We start from the raw sequence: 6,516 nt of genomic DNA on the forward strand, positions 1-6,516 counted from the left end.
GTTACAGTGTCACAAACGGCACATCCGTGAACTACACCACATGTCCAGCACCTTCAAGAAACAGACTGGGAAACCATCCTTCCAGCCTTAGTTCTCGCTCAAAGTCAGAGCTACACAAACCAAGCTTTATTGCTGTGCTGGTGGCCACAAGTGCAGGATAGAGGCAGGTCAAAGGAAAGAGTGTCCTGCAGGCTGCTGGGAAGACCCACCATCTAAATTCCAAGTTTATTTCTTCCTGATGCTTTGTAGGTTTGTTTGTTTGTTTTATTTGTGGTAAATATGTATACAAGCAAATATTTGCCATCTCAACATTTTTTACATGTATAATTCAATGACATTAATTATGTTCATCATGTTGTATAACTATCACCACTATTCATTTTCAAATTTTTCATCACCCTAACGGAACAGTGTCCCCTAAGCAATGACTCCACCTTTCCCTCTCCGACCTGCCTCTGGTTAAACCAACCCACTGCCGTTGGTCAATTCTGGCTCATAGTGACCTTGTAGGACAGAGTGGAAATGCCCCATGGGGCTTCCAAGGCTGTAAATGTTTATGGAAACAGACTGCCACATCTTTGTCCTTCAGAGATGGGCTGCTGAGTTGCAGCCACTAACCTTTTCAGTTAGAAGCTGAGCACTTTAATCATTGCCCCACCAGGTCTCCTTCTGCACCTGGTAGCCATTAATAAACTTTAGTGTCTATACATTTGCCTAGTCTACATATTTTATGAGTGGGATCATTAGAATATTTGTCCTTTTGAGACTGATTTATTTCATTCAGCATAAAGTTTTTAAGTAGTTGTTCATCCAAGTTGTAGCATGGATCAGGACTTCATTTCACTTTGTGGCAGCATAATATTCCATCATATGTATATACCACATTTTGTTTATACATTCATCTGTTGATGGACACACAATCCCTGCTTTTATTATTATTATTATTATGAAACATCTATTGTTGCCTTTTTTCTGCCCCTCACTTAAGGGTTACACCTTAAGTGACCTAGGACAAGAGTTCTCACATGACACCTACTGTCTACTTCAAGATGAAAACTTCTGCCTGCTCAATGAAGAACTTAGAGCCATCAACAAGAGAAGGAAAAGGTTCCAAGCATGGGAAAGATGATCAATGTCATTGATCCCACTGAAGATTCTGCCCCAAACAATCTCCACTGCATGTTTTCTGGAGGCTCAAAAGAGAATTAGTACAGACTGCAAAGGAAACTACTACCCCACCTTGATGACCCTGGGTGATTCAAAGAGAATTATCAGCTCTAAGGAATTCCCCAAGCTGTCTGTGACATGCTGTCTGCCCATAAAAGTTCTTTTATGCAAGGCTTCCACTCAGATTTACCTAGGATGAATAGTAGCTACCAGAAGCTGTTACCACAGGAAAGATAGGCACATTTTGGTGGATTGCACTCTAAAATATTGGTTACTCCTTGGCCTTTTCATTCAACTGGGCTCCTAAGAATGGGCCAGCTGGATTCCCCTCCTGCCCAACTCCAGATGGGGAGTGCTAAAGTAGGAGCCAAGAAAATCACCAGCTTCAATGGCCATGATGCCCAAACCAGCTCTGAGAGTTTATGAATGCATGAAATGATAGGAAAGACATGGGACTTTAAAATGAAGTTTGGTTTGGGAATTTATAATAGGGGGCTGGTCTTTGGGATGCAAATCCCAGCACCTAATCTAGAAAGAGGTTTCTGTTTAGAGAAGGCCATAGTTCCAGATGATGAAAGCCCAGGTCATCTCCAAATCTTCCTGTTTTCTCATGTCTACTCCTGGTCAGTACCTGCTCATCCATATTCCCCATGCAAGTGGACTCCATTCTCCCACATGGAATGACTTAGGATGTGAGAACACACCCAGTGCTCCTCATTTCCTTGGCTCTTCAGTTGCAGTTTCCTAAGCCTGAGAGATCCTTCCTCTGTCCCTCAACTCCTGGACTCCTGTGTATCCTTCAAGACTTTGGCAGCTCCTCTGAGTAGCCTTCTTTCACTTACCTTCCCTGGAAGTTAAATGTCCTTCTATGAGCTCCCTGAGTACAAATGTTTGCTTTCCTCCCAATTTCCCCAATGGACTACATGAGCTTCTTGAGGAGAGGGCCTTTATCTCACATATCTTTGTTTTCTTAACAGTAGCATGGAACATGGTGTGCCCACTTGCCATTGAATTGACTCCAGCTCCTGGCGACTCCGCGCACAACAGAGTAGAACTGTGCCCCCTCCACGTGATATTTGATGGCTGATTTTTGGCAAGTAGACCACCAGACTTTTCTTCTGAGGTGCCTCTGTGTGGGCACAAATTTCCAACATTTCTGTTAGCAGCTGAGTGTGTTGACCATTTGCACCACCCAGGAACTCCACGTAGTATATAGCAGTAGATGCTTAATACATATTAGTTGCATGCACTGATTGGTGAGAGAATAGGGACAGCTATTATAGTGGTTAAGAGCATGGGCTTTGAAACTATACTGCCTGGGTTCATATCCTCCTGGTCCTTCCACTTATACTCTCTGTACCTCAGCTTCCTCATCTGTAAAACAGGGATACTAATAGGATTCTTGTGAGGATTAAGTGATCTAATGTATATAAAGTGTTTAGAATAGTGGCTAGTACCTAGTAAGCACTCAATACATGTTAGACATAATATTACATCAAATGAGTCCAAATCCATTCCCATCTTGACCTCGTTAGGGACTCTGAAGAATCCTCTACTAAGTCAATTCTCCAAAAGAAGAACTGAGAAACAACTGTACCTGCCCTTTGAATCCTTTAATAAACCCTTCTCTGGGCCCAAACATCTCCTATTTAGGCTGAGTGGACTTTATGTATAAAGGCCTAGTTAATCAAGTCTATCTGTAATGTAAATGTGCTTCTCATTATGCTAATGCAAGCACTAGACATGCAAATCCATAAGCATTTGCATGCCTAATGCAACAGTTCTTGTCCATCCTGGTCTGTTGCTATTTACTATCTACTTTTTATGACTTATGGATTTCCAACCCTTTAAATTTATATCAGTGCCATGACATATCTGCAAGCAAAGACAGTTTTATGAGCACTAAAAAAGCAGCAACACACCACCACTAAATACTAATGACATAAATGGTAGCTGTAATGGCCCCTATTTTTATTACAATACCAAGCCTCAATATATTGCAATTACCTCTGCACTCAAAGAAGACCAAGCTATACTGTACAGGAGGCGTCCCGGTGGGGGTGTTGAGGCTGGTGGCAGTTTCTGGGTTGAGCCCACCTGCAAAGCTAAGGAGCTGAGGTCAGCAATTGTGGCAGGAATTTCCTTCGAGAATCCACTGGGTCTGCAAGTCAGAGGTCTCCATTGGGGATAGATGTGTCCAGATGCTGAGGCCAGCCTCACAAGCTTCAGGTGTGGCTTGGAGAGAGTTCACAGGTTTCAGCCATGCCACTCTCTGCCATCGCCATGAAAAGGAAGACTGGAATGGCGGAGAAGGTGTTAGACCTTCTGGGTTCCAGTCCTAAAGAAGTGTGACCTTAAGCAAGTCCTTTCCCTCTGTGGGCCTCAGACTCCCCATTACAAGGGGACAGGACTAAATATCTTTACAGATGTTTTCAACAGACATTCTGGCACTGACTATGGAAAATTCAAGCCCAAGATGTAGCCATTAATTTTCTCCAGAATGAAAATATATCTATCAGGACATTTTTATGCCTGGTTTTATAAGTTCTGATTTTGTACCTTAAAATAATAACACCTTGAATTTGTTTTATGGTGTTTTCCATTTAAAACACTTTTCTGCCTGTTAGAGCATCCATTCTCAATGTCCCTGGAGGGTTGAACCAGAGAAAAATTATCCTTTCCTTTGCACAGATAGGAAAATCGAAGCCTGGGAATGGAAAAGGGTTTGCCTAGTTATATGCCATATCAGGCCCAATGTGGGGATTAACGCTCAGGTCTTCCTCAGTGTCCTATTAAGCTCTGTCTCTATCCCTCCCATGATTACCCCTTTCAGAATTTATGAATAAAGTTGAGAACTTCTTGAGACAACGTGAAGGACAACAGAAAGGAACTTCGAACAAGCTACTCTCCAATTCTCAAATTCCAGCATTGGGGTTTTGTTCATTTGGCTCTTCAACTGGGCCCGTGGGAGAGGTAGTTCCCTAGGCAGTTATCCTTTACCAGCATTTCAGTGTGGAATCGTTTCCAGGATCATTTTTCCCAGGAATAAATGGTTAAGGGCAGGCTTGTTTGGGGGTAGATCTTGTTAAGCACATGCAGGCATTTTCTGGAGGGAGGAGGCTTACATGGGAGATATTAGAGGTCAAAGGACAAAAAAAGTGGAATGGGCTTGAGAGGGAAGAAGAAGATCAGGAAAAATAAAGTGTCAAGTTGGAGGCCAGTCTTACTTCCATTTGCCCTCTAGACTATAATTTCTTCATGAGATGGGATGGAGTTCTAGATACTCTGTGCTGTATCTGATACATGTTGTATCATTAGTAACTCATGGTAACCCCAAGCACAATGGAATGAAATGCTGCTTGGTCTTGTGCCATCCCCATGATCAGACCATTGTGATCCATAGGGTTTTCACTGGATGATTTTGAGAAGTAGATCACCAGACCTTTCTTATGTTCTTCTGAGTCTGGAAACTTCACTGAAACCTATTCAGCATCATTGTTATTTGCCATCGAGTCAGACTCGACTCATAGTGACCCCTCCTTGGGTTTCCGAGGCGATATCACTACGGAAGTAGATTGCCCAACCTTCCTTCCGAGGAGTGGCTGGTGGGTCTGAACCTCCAGCCTTCTGGTTAGCCGTCAAATGCCTTAAGCACCACACCACCAAAGCTCCCAGGGTATCCTGCATGTTGTTGTTGTTGTTAGGTGCCGTCGAGTCGTTTCCAACTCATAGCGGTTGCCACTTGTAAACATTAAAAATGGCTGTGCCCTTGGTCACTTTAAATATCTAAAATGGCCACCACTTGTGAACATTCAAAATGGCTGCACCCTCAGTCACTTTAAATATCCAAAATGGCTGCCCAAAAGGGTCTCCTGCATGGAAGGTGAGAATTCTACCACTGACCCACTGTTCTGGTTACCTAGTGCCACTCTGACAGGAAAATACCACAAATGGGATGCTTGAACAAATAGGAGTTCATTCTCTTACAGTCTGGAGGCTTTAAGTCCAAGTTCAAAGTGCCAGGCTCTAGGGGCTGGGTAAAAGCCCCTCAACCTTGGGTCTAGCTCTGTCTCCTGCTCCCAGCCCACTGGAGCTAGAGGCATTTCTTTACTCAGACAGCTGCTGGCTGCTGAGGCTGACAAGCCCAAGGTTGACAAGTAAAAAAGGCACAGTCCCGATGTTACCAAACCACACAGCAGACCATTAATTTAAGTCCATTTTAAGTCCCAAGGTCGGCAGAACGTGGCAGGCTGCTGAACAAAGACACAAACAACTACATGCAGGGTCCAAGCGTGCCATAAACTAGAGACTATTCCCAAGGCTTCTCCTTATATGCAGGAAGCAGACCACATCCCAAAGGCAGCTACTCTGCTGCTTGTGGTAGATCCCAGCATGGAGTTGATTACCAGTCTCATCATGGGGAATGACTACCATCAGCCGCCCAGCCACTCAACCAGGCCCAGCCAAGTTGACATACAAACGTAACTAGCACACCCACCACTGCCCCCTATGTGGTACTGAGTAGCATCTTCAACACTAGAACTTCTGATCATCACTCCACTGAGGTGAGTAAAATCTAACTCAGATTTAGAGAAATTGCTGGCACTGACTGAAAGGTGGGAAGCAGAGACTTATTATCATGTCCTGCCAGGGTTGGGAGGTGATTGATTCTGCTGCCCAGAATGCTTTGGGGCAGGGATGGAAATAGTTACCATGCAGCATACCCTCTCATACAGGGTGGAGGAGTCCAAATTGCCTTGAGAGACACTTAAGATGGCAGACTCTCTAACCTGGGGGCAGGTCAGACATTTATGGAGAAATTTCCCCTCAACTTTTTGAGGTGGTAGTGTCAGGACACCTGGCATACATTTATCCACAACAAAGAGAAAGAAAAAACAGCAAGTCGGGAAGCATTATTCCTGGGTGAATTACTGGCTCTGCCACCATCCAGCTGTGTGATCTTGGGCAAAGCTCCTCTTGGAGCCTCCCTTTCCATCTCTAACACAAAATGATTGGGATAAATCAGTTTTTACTAAATGTCAACTTTAAAGTACTTTGTACAGAATGTTTTGCCTTGTAATATCTGTGAAAAGATAGTTTTAGTGTGCTATGTATATTTTTCTTTCTTTATTTTATTTATTTCAAGCCTGAAGGGGGAAAAAAAAACACTAAGACAATGAACACTTGTATACATACCCCTGGCTTTAACAAATCTTGATACTTTGCCATATTTCTTTCAGATCCTTTTTCTTTCAAGAAGAAATCTCACGGGAATGTTTTAGGCCTGTTTTGTATTCTTTCTGATCCCATTCCCCTCCCCAGAGGCAATGGCTACTTAAAGCAGGTATA

Source organism: Orycteropus afer, unplaced genomic scaffold (assembly GCF_000298275.1).
Source record: "Orycteropus afer afer isolate SDZICR_OR568_19922 unplaced genomic scaffold, OryAfe1.0 scaffold00009, whole genome shotgun sequence".
Lineage (NCBI taxonomy): Eukaryota > Metazoa > Chordata > Mammalia > Tubulidentata > Orycteropodidae > Orycteropus > Orycteropus afer.